This window comes from Pteropus vampyrus, unplaced genomic scaffold, assembly GCF_000151845.1.
Source record: "Pteropus vampyrus isolate Shadow unplaced genomic scaffold, Pvam_2.0 Scaffold869, whole genome shotgun sequence".
Taxonomy (NCBI): domain Eukaryota; kingdom Metazoa; phylum Chordata; class Mammalia; order Chiroptera; family Pteropodidae; genus Pteropus; species Pteropus vampyrus.
The window spans coordinates 134,486-152,799 of record NW_011889650.1 but is presented as its reverse complement, the minus strand read 5'-3'; the positions used below and the strand labels follow the sequence as shown (position 1 = coordinate 152,799).

Below are 18,314 nucleotides of genomic sequence, written 5' to 3'. Positions count from 1 at the left end.
TGATAAGTTCCAGCATATCAGAGCATTCATTATTCACATCCTGTTACACTGGTTTTCACTGCGCTTTTCAATTGTATAGTATGACTGAAGATAATTGTATTTAATTGTTATTTAGTTTGCATGATTCTGACTGCTAGTGACACTGAGCATCTTTTCATTCATTTGTTTATTCATACAAGAAATATTTATCGAGTGACATGGCAAAAACAAAACAAAAAAATCCCTTTTCATTGGGTAGAATACTTATATTTATCATCTGGCTTTATCTCTTCTTTTGTGAATTAATCATTCACATTTTTTTCTACTTTTTTGCCTTTCTCTTACTATTATTGAATTTTCTTAGTATTCTGGAAATATTGCTCCTTTCCTATTTTGTGCAATGTTAATATTTCTCCTAGCTTTTGACATTCAGAAGTTTTAAGTTTTTAAGTAGTCCTATCTGTCCTATGTTGTCATATTTCAGCCAGACATATAACTAAATAACATATAACAATATAATAATATAATATAATATGGCAACACAACATGACACAATGTGGTATAATGTAATAGAGTATGAGAATATAATGAACACTTGTGATCCCTCCCCTCAACTCAAAAGCCAGAATAACTTGCAATTATCTGCGTTCAATTCCCAAGACATCCAAACACTTTCCTATCTCCACAGCACCATCTTTCATTTTTGCTTATCATTCCTTTGTTCCTTTTTAAAGATACAGTTGATTCATTATTCCTGGATTCTGTATTTGCGAATTCACTTACTCACTAACATTTATTTGTAACCCCCAAATCAGTACTCGAGGTGCTTTTGCAGTCATTCACAGACAGGTGCAGAGTAGCAAAAAAATTTGAGTCTCCCGACAGGCATATTCCCAGCAGAAGGTGATGCTCTACCTTCTTGTTTCAGCTCTCATACTGTAAAGTGTCCTTTCTTCAGTCTATATGCTGTCACTTTTTTTTGATATTTTTGTGTCTTTTAGTGGTGATTTTGCTGTATAAACTGGCCCCCAAGCACAATGATGAAATGCTGTCTTTTGTTCTTAAGTGTAAGAAGACTATGATGTGCCTTACAGAGAACATAAGTATGTTAGACACGCTTCACTCAAGCATGAGTTATACTGCTGTTACTGTGAGTTCAGTGTTAGTGAATCGACAATACATTACATCCAGAAAAAGGAAGAGAACATTTACTGATCTGTACACGAGGCTGAACCAGAAAGTATAAAGTAACATCTTTAATAGGCGGTGAAATTACAGAAAACATAAAAATTAGCTAAATTTGTGGATTCATGACATGACACCTGATAAAATAAAAGCATAGTGCACAGCATTATCGTGAGGCTGAAGTCCTAACAAACTTACAGTCACATTACCCAGAGTCAGGAAAACGTTAAACCCTTTGTTAGTGTTTTATTATAAAGAAATAGAGCATAAATTATTTGTAAGAAATACATATCAAATAAGTAGTCTTTAAATAGAAACACACATATAGCAAGGTTATGGATGGAAGAGTTGATGAAATGTGACCAGAGGCGTGAAGGGACTTAACTCTGTACTTCCTCTTGGAGCAAGACTCAGTATTTTCTAATTCAGTGTTTGCAGCAACTTTATAGAACATAAATACTACAAATAATAGAATCAACTGCATTTCTCCTTTTGTGAATTGCCTGTTCATAGACTGCTCATGTTTTTTTCAGTTATTTGGGTCTTATGTATTTGAAAGAGTTTTTTATATATCCTTGATATGTAACTTTTACCTGCATAAATACAGCAAGTATCATTCTATTTACTATCACTTCCTTGCCTTTACTTGTATTCTAGCTTCATTGAGATATAATTGACACATGACATTGTGAAAGTTTAAGGTACAGAAGGTATTGATTTGATACATATAAATATTGTAACGATTACCACTGTAGCATTACCTAATACCTCCATCAACTCACATAATTACCATTTCTTTTTTGAGGTGAGAACATTTAAGATTTATTCTAAGTAACTTTCAAATATTTAACAGGGTATTGTTAACTACAGTCACCATGCTGTACATTAGATACCCAAAACTTATTTCATCATATAACTGAACATTTGTCCCCTTTGACCAACATCTCCCCATTTCCCCAACCCCCAGTCCCTGGTAACTACCAATCTACTCACTGCATCTATGAGTTTGGCTTTTTTAGATTCCATAAATAAGTGAGATCAGACAGTATTTATCTTTCTCTGTCAGACTTACTTCACTTAGCATAATGCCCCCAATGTTGTCCATGTTGTCACAAAAGACAGGATTTTCTTTCTCACAGGGCTGAACAGTATTTCATTGTGTACATATATACCACATCTTTATCCATTAATCCACAGATGGACATTTAGGTTGTTTTCATCACCTGGCTATTGTGAATTACACTGCAATAAACATGGTAGTGTGGATATTTCTTTGAGATCCTCACTTCATTTCTTTGAATATATACCCAGAAGGGGAATTTCTGGATCATATTATAGTTAGTTATATTTTAATTTTTTGAGGAACTTCCACATTGGTTTCATAGTGGCTGCACCAATTTACAATCCTACCAACAGTGTCTGAAGGTTCCGCATCCTTACCAACACTTGTTATCTTTTGCTTTTTGATAATAGTCATTCTAACAAGTGTAAGATGCTATCATATTGTGGTTTTGATTTGCATTTTCCTGATGATTAGTGATAACAAGCACCGTTTTGTATACCTGCATTTCCTTGAGAAAGTACCTATTCAGGTCCTTTATTAATTTTCTAATTGGATTTTTGTTTGTCTGTTTTTGATAATTTTGTTATTGAGTTTTATGAGGTCTTTATGTCTTTTGGATATTAACCCTTATGAGATATAAGGTTTGCAAATGTATTATCCCGTTCTGTAGGATTCCTTTTAATTTCGTTATTTGTTTTGCTGTGCAGAAGCTTTTTATTTTGATGTAGTATAACATAAATTTTTGCTTTTGTTGTTTATGCTTGTGGTCTCATATCTAAAAACAAACAAAAAAAATTACTGCCTAAGACTAATGGCAAGGAGCTTTTACCCTAAGTTTTCTTCTAGGAGTTTTACAATTTCAGGCCTTACGTTTAACTCTTTAATGCATTTTGATTTAATTTTGGGGAGTGGTGTAAGATAGGAGTTCAATTTCATTCTTTTGCATGTGCTTATCTAGTTTTCCCAACAACATAAATTGAAGAGAACATTATTTCCTCATTAAGTATTCTTGATTCCCTCATAAAATATTAGTTGACTGTGTATGAAAGGGTTTAATTCTAGGCTCTTGATTCTATTTCATTGGTCTATGTGTCCCTTTTTATGCCAGGACCATACAGTTTTGATTACTTTAGTTTTGTAGGATAGTTTATAATCAGGAAATGTGAAGCCTCCAGCTTTGTTCCTGTTTCTCAAGATTGCCTTGGCTATTTGGGTTTTTGGGGGATTCCATACAAATTTTAGGATAGTTTTTTTCTACATCTGTGAAAAATATCAGTAGAATTTTGATAAGGATTGCATTAAATCTATAGATGATTTTGAGTAGTATGGATACTTTAATAAAATTAATTCTAATCTATAAACACAGGATACCTTTCCATTCGTTCTTCTTAATTTCTTTCATCAAAGTCTTATAGTTTTCTGTGTATATATCTTTTACTTTCTAGGTTAAATTTATTCCTAAGTATTATATTGTTTTGATGCTATCTTAAATGGGATTTTTAAAAATTTTTATTTCAGATAGTTTGCTGTTAGTGTATAGAAACACAAATGAATTCTGTAAGTTGATTTTGTATCTTGGAACTTTATTACACTTGTTGATCAGTGTTTTGTTTTGCTTTTTGGGTTTTTTTTTTTTTGGTGGATTCATTGCGATTTCCTCTATATAAGTTCATATCATTTGCAAACAAAGACAATTTTACTTCTTCCTTTACAATTTGAATGACTTTTATTCCTTTTCTTGACTGATTGTTCTAGCTAGGACTCTCAGTAGTATGTTGAATATGAGTGGTAAGAGTTGGAACCACTGCCTTGCTCCTGATCTTAGAGGAAGAGCTTTCAATCTTTCACAATTGAATATGGTGTCAGCTCTGTCTTTGTCATATATGACCTTTATTATGTTGAGGTATGCCCCTTCTATACCCAACTTGCTGATAGTTTTTATCAGAGAAGGATGTTGTAGTTTGTCTTCTCTTTCATTTCTGATTTTATTTACTTTCATTAGTCTTAATTAGTTTTCTTAGTCTAGCTATTGATTTTCCAAATTTGTTTATCTTCTCAAAAAAAAAAAACAGCTCTTAGTTTTATTGATCTTTTCTGTTTTTCTGGTTTCTATTTCATTTATTTTTGCTCTGATCTTTGTTATTTCTTTCCTTATGCTGACTTTAGGCTTAGTTTGTTCTTTTTTTCTAGTTCCTTGAGGTGTTAAGTTAGGTCGTTTATTTGAGATATTTCTTTTTCCTTAACATAGGTGTTCATCACTATAAACTTCCCTCTTATAACTGCTTTTGCCGTATCCCAAGGGTTTTGATATATTGTGTTCTAATTTAACTTGTTTCAAGATTTTTAAAAAATTTGTCTTTTTATTTCTTCTTTGACCTGGTGGTTATTCAGGATTGTATTGATTAATTTCCACATATTTTGAATTTTTCAGCTTTCCTCATGTTATTGACTTTTAGTTTTATACCATTATGGTCAGAAAAGATACTTGGTATAATTTTAATCTTTTAAAATTTGCTTGGAGAATGTTCTGTGTCTGCCTATTCAATTCTTTGTGATTCTATTCTGTTTCTGGTCCTCAGATATGTATCATATTTTTGAGACTAGACATGCCTATTTTTTGGTTTGTTTTGTTTTAATCTGTCATCGCCATATGATTGAAATATGTGTGTGAATGCATAAACTCTTTGAGCCATATTGACCAGAAGTTTGATATATCTCTTTTCCAAAAAAAACACCACAGAACAAAAAACATCATCCTTCTACAATATTGGGCTAAGATCAGGAAATCACGGCTAACATGAGGGTTCATTTCTGTTAAAATATTCATTATTTATCCCAAGTGTACATATCTTTTAGACTAAATCATGGGTGTAAATGCATTTAATAAGTTACTAATGCTTTTGACATATATGGAGAATCATGTACTTAATACAAGAGTGGGGACGATATTCAGCAATAATTAATAGAATGGCAGGGAGAATAACATAAGGGAGAGCTAGTTATTTGCCATCCTATCAGTATTTTCAGATTTTCAGATATTAAAAGACATTCTAAGAGAACAAGTTGATCACTACGAAGACGAGTTTCATTGTAGAAGAAAACTTTCCAGAATGATAGCGACAAGTCAGATGAGAGGAAAATAAAGTAAACTCAAACAGTAACCAAGATTTGTAACTATCTAAGATATAATAATTATACCTTCAAGAATTTATTCTAAGTAAATAGAGAAGTAGCAGAAAAAAATTGTAAAAAGATACTCATCACAGTGTCAGGTATAAAAAATTAGAAACTATCTAAGTTACTTCAAAGAAGGTACAGGAAAAATAAATCATGATGTATCTATGAGAGTATTTTTGAGTCCTAAAAAAAAAGATACCTACACTAAGAAAGCTATTAGGGTATTGTACAAGTAGGGCAATTACAATAATAACAGTAATGGTAACTATAACTGACATTTATTGAGCACTTACTACGTGCTAGGGACTATGCCGAATTCTTGACATTTACTTGTTTAAATCTCACAACATCCCTATGAGGTAGGGGAAATTATTTTCCCCATTTAAAAAATGAGAACTCCAAGGCTTATTGAACTTACATGATTTGATTGGTATTCCACAGCCAATAATAGTAGGGCCATGGTTCATGAATACACGAGTGTGTATGCCATGAATGTATGTGCATGCATGTAATATGTGGGAAAGATAATTTGAATGAAATCCACCAAAATATTAAAAGATCAGTATATATGGGTTGTTTTCTTTTTTTTCATATAGACATACATATGTGGTATTTGTGTATGTGCAGGTACATGTGTAAATATTTATGTATATTTTCTAAATTATCTACAGTGAGCATGGATGTCCTTTACAATTAGAAATGTAAATTATTACAAATATTCTGTGACCTCCACCCATCTTTTTTTTTTTTTTTTGCTTTTACCTCATCGATGTAGTCCAAAATATAAGAAGGATTCTTTAAGTGAAATCTCATTGTGTTTCTTGTGATGACAGGTCAACGAAATCACCATGATTGAATTTACCATGGATGTTATTAAACCCACTTTTTTATAAAGTGTATGTGTGTGTGTAAAAGCAATCTAATGCATTTTAATTGAGTGTTCCATATTCTAAAAACCATCTTTGAGAATACAGCACTACAGTGTGCTGCATTAAAGCAAATTCTGAGCTAGAGAGACGAGACAGTAAGTGGCATTATAAATGTGAAGATGAATTTGATAGAATAGGATTCGAATGAAACATATTATGGTATGAAGTGAAGTGGAAACTACTAACAGCACAATAAGACATAAGAGTGCCAAGAGCTTTGTGATAGGAATTTGTACTGCATGGTATTATTAACTAGTAGACTGGGGTTAACCATATTCTCCTGGTATATTCATACGATTACAGGGAATCATGCATCCTCACTCACCCATTGCATCCCATTTACCATATGAATATGCTTTTGTAATATCACTGCCAAGACAAAAGAAAATACAGGATAAAAAGGTCTATGCTTTTCTCTTTAGTGTGTAATGTTCTGCAAATATTGAAGTCTATTTTGCTTTGTTTAGAAGAATTTTCAGAACACTCTAAAAGAGGGGTCTTCATGTTTGGATGAGATTACAGTGCTTCAGCGAAGAAAGTTACGTCTTCCAAAAGAGGTTAGTCTTCTTGGGAATATTTCTTTCCCTGATGACAATCTACTACTTGCGAGAGTATCCTACTAAGATTTCTTAAGTCTTCATCTGGTGCTCCACAGAACTTACTAGGTGACCAAGATATATACCCCAACACTTTATTAATTCTTAAGACTTATTTACACACCTCTGTTTTTTCAACCTTATGAGCTGGTCTAAACTATATATTTCCTACTGGGACTCCACTGATATCTCCCTCCACCCAGAGTGACAGCCATATGCTTGTTTGACTACTACCCCGCTTGTCAAATTCATTGAGTTGACAGAAGAAGAATAAAAGTTAGGGAAGTACTGGCTACAGATTAAACTTTAGGGCAGTGGTTCTTAATTTAGGAGGAGGGTCCAAAGGTTCTGTTGAGACTCTGATGAAAGCGGTGGACCTTTCCCTCTCAAATGTTTTTGAATACATATATGCTGTGATTAACATAAAAAATTAACATTTTTAAACTTCATGAAATGCATAATTAGATTCCTTAAAAGAATGCAAATTCCAGGTCTAAAACTTCTTAAGTAGAGTTCAAGGCCTTTCTCTCAGTTTACCCTACAGAAGAATCAGATCTGCTATCATGGAATGCACTGTGATAAACTGGATCATGGAGATAGAGGATTGGATTTCCAGCATAAATGAACCTAGAATAGCAATATCCTGATATAAAAGATTAAGATGAGGCCTAGGGCATAAATGACTATTAGGCCACTGGAAGTGTCCTCTAGTTTAGTCAAGTTATCTTGCTTCTTAAATGAGTTTATTCCAGTTCCAAGGGCCTAAGGTTGCAGGGCTAAATCCCTAAGTGATATATGCATTTACCTAGAGTATCCTTTGTTGATAAGTCCATGTATATGAGATGACAGTAAATGGCTAGAGGAGAAATGGAGTTTGAAATGTGCCCCCACCACATCTTTTTTTTTTATCATAGGCAAAATTAACACCAGCCAACTAGGAAGAAGAAACAATGGTGACAGCAAACTAAGTTTTGAAATCTACTGGAAGATTCTTTCCCATATAGCTTTGTGTATGTGAGCTAAGACATGGGTGTCTGCTAACACATGTTGGCTACAGTAGATGAAATATACCCCAGAGCTAATCGAATATGGACTCTGATTTTCATTAAATGATGTAATTTTGGAGCAGCATACTTCAATGAAAGGAATACAAGTTTTGGAGTCATACACAGCTGGGGCTGAATTCTAGTTCAGACACTTCCTGTGATCTCTTCTATATTTCTCTTCATCTATGAGCCTGTTTTCTAATCTGTGAAAAGGGTATAAATAATACCTATCTCAGGATCACTGTGAGAATTCAAAATAGTTTAAACTTCCTAATCTTAGCTCTCAGTAAATAGTAGCTATATCTTATTATCACCTTGGGGCCAATGCTCGCAGGTGCCAGTATGATCCTTTCAAGGTAATTAATTATTCAAGCCATTGCACAAATTGTACATCTTAATACCAAAATAAGAAGCCCATACTTTAATCTGTAGACAATGAGGAGTCATTGAAGAATTCTCCTAATTTTTTATGTGAATGAAAACAAAACAAAGTAGGCTAATGGAAAATGAGTACTGCAAATTTAGATTGATTTAATTATATTCTGCAGACCTCAAAACAGTCATTTTTCAAAGAAATGATTTAGCATTTCAATGACATTGCACTCTATTTCAGCTAATGTTTTCATTATTAGAAAGGCATGTTGTAGACAATTAGCTTACACTTAAGTGAAAACATTTGCTCAAAAGTCGCCAGTATCACTCATGAAAATCTGAGCTGCCTATCTGAAGAAAAGTGAAGGACTAGGAGATGTGAGATTTTATGTAAATCATATTTACTTCTACAGTAGGAGATATAATTGCTGGAAGTCTTCTTAGATGGCCCAGCTCAGAAAATGGAGGCCCAGGTAAAGAAGGAGAGTTGCATAGCAAGATAGTACCAGATCAGAACACAGAAAACAAACATGAATTTTCTTTTTAATACTGAGAACTGTGAGTGAAACTTTTGCAAGGGGAATTGGTTCATTTAACAAATGTGAGTTCCTACACTTATGGGGTTGGGGGGGATGGTCATTCATTCCACAAATATGTAAGTTCCTGCTATGTACCAGGCACTACAGTAAGTGAACAGGTCAGACAAACCCCAGCCCTCATGGAGCTTATAGACTAGAGTGAGTCAGACAGAAAAATATGTGCAAATTACTTATTCAGTTTAATTATAATTCCTTGACTCTCATGCAGGAGATGCACAGGATTAAGAGAGAATATAAAAGGGAGAGCTTATATAGTTAAGGAAGTTGGTAAAAATTACTACTGCAGAAATGTGTTTTTAAATATTTTTTAAGGCTGCTTTATCTAGGAAAATAATTCTCATGGCTATAGGAGTATTTTGTCAAATTTATTTATTTTATAGGTGTATTTATATACCAAGTAGTTCACAATTTATTTACATCCCTTAGAAACTGTGACCTTAATGTAAGGTATCAATCAATATGTTGCCTTACGTGACTTTATATTTTGTTCCTACTACATAAACAGAAAAATAATCCTCAGATTTCATTTTGTGTTTCATTGGTTAGAAGCTATTACCTTCACCAGGGAATGATCTGCGCTTGTCTAACCACTAGGGGTCGCCTTGGGCCAGGGCAGCTGCAAGAATACCTCTTAACCTACATCTGTGGCTGTTGTCAGCATGAATACAAAATAGTGCTTAGGATTTGAGTTGAGCCTGGGAGAGTGGTAAGATTTTGGATATACAGAGTTGAACAAGAGAAGAACCTCAGTTATTTATTCCAATATTAGCAAATGCAGAGAGGGGAATATGTAGGAGGTTAATGGAGAATAATAACTAAATCAGTTGGGCTGGAACACTGAGTGCACGAAGGACACAAATAGAACATAAGATTGGAAGGATGGTTTAGGATGAAATTTTTGAGTCTTAAGTACCCGGCTAAGAAATTTTAATTTTATCATGTTAGCAATTGGGAGTCTTTGAAGATTTTAAAGAAGGAAATATAAACAGAGTTAGCATGGTTTAAGAAGCTTTTAAATATCCCAGTGAGACATAATGAAAGAATTTTCAGTAATGGCCAATCATTGAAATACAGAATGCAGAAAGAGGAGTAGTACTGGCAGAAAGCTGAGTTAAAGTTTATACACGCTCTGGACATACTGGTTTGCTGGGCCTGTAAGTAACCCATATGGAACACAGAACAGGCAGTAGGATATGAAAAATGGGAGCCTAATTGAAAAGGAGGGCTATCCCACAAAATCAAGGAAAATAAGCTTAAATATAATGGTTAAAGCCTGGGGATAGGACATAAGAACAAAAGCAGAGAGAACTTAGAATGGGCATTTGGAAAATTTCCAGCATGTGGAAGAAGTAATAGAGAAAGAGACAGAGAAAAAGTGGCTAAAGTGGTTCTGATTCTGCTGAAAACAGTCAATATTGGAACAAGGCTGGCAAAAACAACTTTTGTGTGCTCTATAGTTAGAAATTGACAAGAAAGAATAAAAGTCAATGGAAAAGAAGCTCTGCTCCCATGGCTTTAGATTTAATAACCATCGGATGGGCCGTAGAGCAAAGAAATGAAAAGATGGGGAGCTGAGTCAGATGGACTGAGGATGGAATCCCATTCTGTGTGACCCTACACCCCTTCCTTTCCTCTCCAAGCATCTCTTTCTCTTCAGTAAAACACGGGCACTAATAATGCCTCCTCTGGGGTTTCTGCAACTAGTATATGTGATAACGCATATCAAATGTATTTAACATACTACTTAGCCATAATACATATACTAAGTGCTTGCTTTGTGTTGCTTATTATGACGCGATGTTTGTTATAAAGAAAATGGCCCCTCTGTCTCTTGATGGCCTCTGAATAAAGCCTCAAATGCAAGATTTATTTTAGAATATGGTTTTATGAAAAGAAAAGTTGGCTTTCCTTAAAAATTGATGAAATTTCGGTTTTGCGATAATGAGGGCTATGCAAGTTTTTGTCGTTGTTGTTGTTCATAGGTTTGTCTCCCTTTGATTTGGTTCTCTGAAATATTGGGACAAATTTTGAAACAAAAACCCAACAAACAAGTTAACCTTTACAATTTTCATATTTCAGGCTGCTTCTTCATTTCCATGCTTCTGATTTGGTATGTTTAATTGATTTTACTGTTTTTAATTATCATTTATTACATACCGATTTTTTTCTGGCACAGTATTAGTTATACTACGTGCATGTTCAAAACACCCTTGTAAGGTAGAAATTCTCAAACTTATGTAACATAAATGAAAACTAAAGTTTAGGGCAGTGGGGTAATATCCAAATCAGAGTTAATGAGTGTAAGAGTAGTAGTTTGAAACTACATCTCTCAGACCTTAAGTTTTTGCTGTTTCTCTTATGTTTGTCATGTGTCAAAAGACTAGATAAAGGAATCATTTTTTAAACATGGTTGAAAAGCAGTACAGTTGAAAAAGGTTGAGATTTTAACTAGCCATACACAGAAAATATGTGAACTCTATGATACGGCCAACAAAAAAACTGTCATGCGGGACCCTCCACTTCTCTGTGGTCTGACTACGTTCAGTTCTAGGTATTGCATTCCAGGATGGGCATAGTTAAGCTAGACTGTGTTCAAAAAAGGATAAGTAGGTGGTAAAGAGACCTTGAACAATGTCACATGAGAATTATCAACATAAACTTGAAAATTTTGCATGAAAAAAAAGACATTGGTGCAGCTACCTCTATTGCCATCATATTTGTGAACTGTTAAGGAATTAGATTTACTTTACATGGTCCACAAGGACAGAACGGAGATGTATGGCAAAGTCTCAGGGCAGAAGATCTCGCTTGCCATAAAGATGGAATGTTCTGGTATTAAAGACTTTCCATTAATAGAATGAGGTGCCTCAAGAGAACTTCGGAGCAATTTAGGTTTTTCAGAAGAGGTTTGATAAGGGGAAAAGGGGTCAAATATATGGTGATAAAGGAAATTTAACTTAAATACAAATAATTACATTGTATGTAATATACATTTGACGTATTATTGAATTGTACACTTGAAATTGATATAATTTTGTTAACCAATGTCACCCCAATAATTTTAATTAAAAAAAAAAAAGAGGTTGGATAGCCACTTGGCAGAAGTGTGACAAAGCTGTTTCAAGCAATGAGTATGGGATACACAGACGATCTCTAAGTCCTCTGCAATCATGAGTTTGTCATTATATGAGTGAAGATAACTGTATTGGTCTGTCCATAGGTTTTCTGTCAGATGTTTATGCATCATAAATGTAAGGTGAGATATGCAAAGTAGTATAGAACTCTAGCATCCCAGTCATGTCAAATGACAAAGCTTTATTTCTTCCACATACTAGAGCCCTCTTGTGGATGAACAGGAAATTTCTACTCAGTTTAGTCACTCAGGGTAATGACTTCTGATGCTAACTACCCAGAGTTAGGCTGAACTTCATGAGTCAAGAGTACAGTCCTCCATAAGACTTCCCTCACTTTAGACATCAGCCATACACTTGGGGGTTCCAGGGCCATTCACACTTCTGACCAACTAGCTAAAAATTGGAGGGTTCACACTACCTCCTCGGTTTCAGTAATTCACTAGAACAACTCACAGAATTCAGGAAAGCGCTACACTTAATACTATAGTTTTATTTTAGCAAAATGGATACAAATCAGAACCAAACAAAAGAGATGCATAGAACCAGGTCTGGGAGTATCCCAAATGTGCAGCTTCTACAGCCTTCTCCCTGTGGAATTAGGACAGATCACCCTCTCAGTACAGAGTATAGTTAACCAGGGAAGCTCACAAAAGCTTTAGTGACAGGATTTTATTGGGGCTCTTTATTGTGGTTTTATTATGTAGGCATGATTGGTTGATTGATTGGGAGGGGAAGAGAGAGAAGGAGGAAGGGAGGGAGGGAGGAAAAGAGAGAGAGAGAAGAGAGAAAGGAGAAAAAGGAGAGAGGAGAGAGAGATATTTAAAAGGTCTCATATTGGTGTTCAAATGCCTAAGACCAGAAGTGGCATGGCACTTCTCACAATTCATTGTTCCAAACTAGCCACATGGATTCACCCAAGCACATGGAGGGCATGAAGTGCAATCCTTCCATAGGTTAGAAGGAGAGAGTAAAAATATATATTTGAATAGTAGCCTCAATAATGTATTGTATAAGTCCTTCAATTGGGCAGCCATTTCTCTTAGTATAATCATATTTTGTCAATATTTCCATTCACATATTATTTTTCTTACATGAATGTGGTCTTTAAACCTAGCTAAAATATCATTATAATGCATGAGCTTATTTGGAAACTCATTATTTTTATAGGTTTAAAGGTTTTTTTAACAATATAAAATAATTTCTGTATAAAGCATTTGTGTTCATCTTTTATTTCCATTAAGCACATTAACTTTAAATTGTGTGTTGAAAATAAAAATGATATGTAGCAGAGATATGGACACAATTTTTTTGTTCATGAAATTATTTCAACAAAAATAATTTTAAAGGGTAAAATATAACCATTTTTTATATTAAATTAAAAACTTGGACTTTAGAAACAAATATTTCTTTTTTATTTGCTAAGTAATCTAGGCTGCTATCTGCTTTATTTTAATATCATAAATACTAAAGGGAATGAAGCAGTCTTAAACTATTAGTCATAATGTCATGCAAACACACAGATAAGTAGTTATTAATATGACTTCAGTAGGTAATAGATTTTTCCTTTGCAAAATAGAACTTATAAATAGATTAAATGAAGCAGGAAGCTCAAAAGCAGTATTCAAGGCCATTCATCTGACATTCAAATTCTCAATATATATAACCATTTCTGGATGATGTCAAGGATATCACATCTGTGGGAAAGAATGAAAAGAACTGAGAAGGGGGAAGATAATTATTTTAGAGAACAGGCTTGCTTTTGTTTAGAGACTTAGAATAGTTGAATCTCCTCCCTTTCTCCATGCCCCAGGCCTATGTGAATAATTGGTGGGTATATTACTTCACATCAATCATCACCTAATAAGATGGCATTCTAGGATCTTCCTGAAATTACATCATCCCTCCTTATCTACTCTTCTCTTAGGAATTCAAAGGAGGAAATGACTAACTAGTCATGCAGCATGGAAATTTACAGTTAATTTTGAAAAGACTCTTAAAGTATTAGAAACTTTGTTGGAAATTCAGTTAAAAAAAGGATGGCCTCCAAATCAACTGGGCTCTTCCAAGTCACAAGAGATCATATGGAATAGTTAAAAAATAACGACAATGATGACGATGATGACGACGAAAAGTCCCATGGGACTTGATCACCAGTCCTTAAAGAGTAGTAATGAAAAGAATAAAAATGATTTCTATAAATTGAAGGCCTAATATATATAAGTTATATTTATTATCTTTAGTGATCCTAATAACACACAAAATAAATGTTTGGATCCTTAATTTGAGATGAGTAAGTAGAGATTTCAAAGAATAAAATCACTTGACCAAAATCACACTGCTATATCCAATGGTAGACCAGTCATGAGATTCATGTCTAGGACTATCCTTTTCTTCCAACCAGTGGCTTGCTGGAGCTGACTTGTACTACAGGTGTGCAAGGGCTAACTGTTAAATTTTCAGAGATTTTTCAGCCATTATTAAAAAATAAGTTGTATACATCTACAATCAAATAAACCATAGTTTAAAAAGATAATACTCAAAACTCGTCACTTCCTCATTCCTTTACTACATTTGAATATTATCTGTGTTCTTGAGGTTATTATATCTGTACGATGGAAATAATATACAAGGGGCACTGCTGTGTATCTCTTTCAGGCTCCCTAATCAGTGATGTCATGTAGGTAGCTTGAAATCAGACATAGGGGGGTATTTACACCATGTAAATCAGCAAATGCTACAAACCTGAGCTTGGTGTATTGTTCTGGTGCTTTTCTAGATTTAGTAAAGTGATAAAGTGTTAATGAAGATTTAACATAAAAGTGTTCCATGCCTGTAGCCATTATGTTGTGAATAGCAGAAATAAATGAGGGACTATTCTTCCAACATTCAAAATCTATCATTCAATTTAGCAAAAATTTTACTCACGTTAGAACTACATTAATCCATCAATTGTTACCTGAATACAGAAGTTTGGCAAAAATCAACAAATGCACTCTGTGAGAATAATTTGACTATACAGAATTGACAATAAGGTACAAGAAAGAGTATTGTATATTTCATTAGTATTTGTAAATTGCATGCTGCACAATCCTTAATATCATTAAAATTTATTAAAAATATATCTATGTATGTACACCACACTGTTTTTTAGAGAGCTGGTTAAACATTTGCCAGAATACCAGAGCTTTCAACACCATGATTTTGTCAAAATTGAATGAAACTGCTTTTGCCAAAGTCACTGATTCCTAGTTGCTAAATTCAATTCTTTTTTATTTGATTTCTTTGTAGCATTTGGCACTTCAGCAACTCTTCTCTTATGTGAAATATTCTTAGCTTCCGGAACTCACTCCTTTGCTTTTATCATAGTTCAATCTGAGTCCTTTATTTTGATCTCTCTTCTATTTAATACATCTTAAATAGTGATATTCCAAGGTGTTCTATCCTAGGATCTCTACTCTTATAATATTCACTCTTTGGATAATGACAGCTACTCATAAGGTTTAATAAATTATGGTTTGATCACTTGCAAATCTCTATTTCTGGCCTAGATATCTCTCTTAGCATTATATAGGCAAATGTCTATGTATCTATCCCTAAATGGATATCTTTTAGTAACTGCCATAAACTGAATGTTTGTGTTCCCAAAAGTTCATGTGTTGAAAACAAATCCCAATGTGATGGTATTTGGAGGTGGGGCCTTTGGGAGTTGATGAGGTCATGAGGGTGGGGCCCTCATGAATGGAATTAGTTCCCTTATAAAAGAGACCCCAGAGAGCTTCCTCATCAGTTCTACCATGTGAGAACACAGCAAGAAGAGGGCCATCTATGAACCAGGAAGTTAGCCCTTACCAGACACCAAATCTGCTGTGACCTTGATTTTGAATTTTCTAGCCTCCAAAACTGTGATAAATAAACTTCTCTTGTTTATAAGCCACCTAGTCTATGATATTTTGGTTATAGCGGCCAAAACTAACAAAGACAGAAATCTTGCACCAAGTATAGCTAAAACCTAATACATATGTTTTTCCTTGCAAATGTGCTCCTTTTTTGTTATTTTCTAATCTGAATAATGGCATTATGCAACCATCCAAGGAATATGTGAGTCATCCTAGACTTTTAACTAAACTCCAATTTCAATCAATTACTAAGTCCCTTTATCTGGTACATCTCTCCTTTTCTGTCTAAACCTTAAGCTAATGCTTTAGTTGGGCTCTAACCATCTGTTGTCTGGACTATTGTAATAAGTTTCTAACTGTTCTCCTCGCATGTACTTTTGCCCACTTATAATCAATCCAACATACTGCTGCCAGAGTTGTATTTCTAAAATGTAAATGTAATCATGTCATTCTCCTACACGAAATCTGATTTTCTATAGCAGGATTTTTCAGTCTTTTTCACTGCAACTTCATAGGAAGACATACTTTGTTTATCAAAAGCCAGTGTATGCACACACGCATGTACACACATGAACCTGCACACACACACACACACACACACACACACACACACACACAACAAAAATGTAACAAAACAACAGTTAACTTTCTTAAATGTTTGCATTCTGCTATTTAGTACATATTATTTATTCTTTTAAATAGTGGCTTATTTCAGGCCACTAATTTTATGATCTGCTAATGGGATGTGAACCATCAGTTTGTAAAATACTGAGGTAGAAGAAAAAATATCTGTATCCACGAAGCATAGCACACAAAGCCTTTCATAATCAAAAGTAAACTAGAAAATATTTTTAAATAAATGATAATAAAATATAACCTATCAAAAATTTGCTGTATGATTCCGTAAAATCTAAAGCTATTCTAAAACAAAGTTTATCAAAATTTTGTTGAATATAGCTAAAGGAGTATTCAGAAATTTAAAGTAATATGAGGCTTAACTAAAAACAGGCATGAGAAAGCTTTGTGGAATGATGCTAATATTCTGTACCTTGAAAGCATAGGCTACACAGATGTATGTAGTCATTAAAATTCAACAAATAGTATTCCTAATATGTATGCATTTTATTATATGTAAAATTTACCACTCAAGAAAAAAAACTATAAAGACATTTTAAACTATAAAGATATGCATGCTGAAGTGTTTAGGAAATATTATGGTAATGTATGCAATTGATTTTGATTATGTATCAAAATCTAAGATATAGTGATAAATAGACATGTGGGAAAGCCAGTATAGTAAAAGGTTAATGGTAGACTAGCTGAGGTTTTTACATTCAAACTCTTGCAACTTTTTAATACGTTTGAAATACTTCTTAACAAAATGTTTAAAAAATCATGCTGTGAGAAAGAATACAGACATAAAAGGGTACAGATTGTAAGATTCCATTTATATGCTATTTAAGAACAGTTAAAAGTAATCCGTGGGCAGCAAAATGAGAACAGTGATTGACATGACTGGAAGGGGTAAAAGGAAATATTCTGAGGTAATAGAAATGCTCTATGTAGTAGTGGTTATATGGACATATATTTATTAAAATAACATCACGTCTATACTTAAGATCTGTGCATTTCATTCTATATAAATTTTGACTGAATACAAATAAAAATAAAAAATAGGTTATGATATTGATATTAGAAAAAAAAGTTAACAACACAATGAAAGGTACTTCATAATGAGGAAATTAACTATTAACAATGTACATTTTAGGTTATAAACTTTATATTCCAGATAACATAGCATTAAAATGTATAGTGTAATACCACAGGTATAATAAAGAGTCTGACTCCATTGTTGTTGTTTAACCGCTGGTGGTGTTCAAGTCCCACTACTCTTCCTTTGCCTTTTGCAAAGTGACAAGTCTTTTTCTCTTTTGCTGCTAGTGGGAAATTCCAACCATGCAAGCCCTGGCCCACACAAGGGAGAACTCCCACTTGAACTCACCCCCTATCCATGATAAAAACCTCAAGCTAGTCTCCTTTTCCTGCCCTATTTGCAGATCTTCTTGGGAGCCACCAGCTCTCTCTAGAAAGCCTTATTATATGAATGATAAATCATTTCAAATGCTTTTGGTACATGTGTAGTATCATCAGTCTTGACATTTGTACCAAATTTGGAGTGAAAAGGTCCTTGGCACTTCTATGGAGTGACTATTTAAAGCAGGGCATGCAATAAATAGAAAGATCATAGAGATATCCTTTAATTTACTTCTTTTGTCCTTGAAATAGCGTGTAAACAAACAAAAATACGTATCTTTTGCTGCATGACAAAATACCTCAT

General features: G+C 33.8%; 1 protein-coding gene across 7 annotated transcripts in view; it reads right to left on the bottom strand.

The window, feature by feature from the left end:
• LOC105309820 (putative MAGE domain-containing protein MAGEA13P) overlaps positions 1-18,314 on the bottom strand; it is a 105,390-nt gene that overhangs the window by 56,654 nt on the left and 30,422 nt on the right. The window lies entirely within an intron of this gene.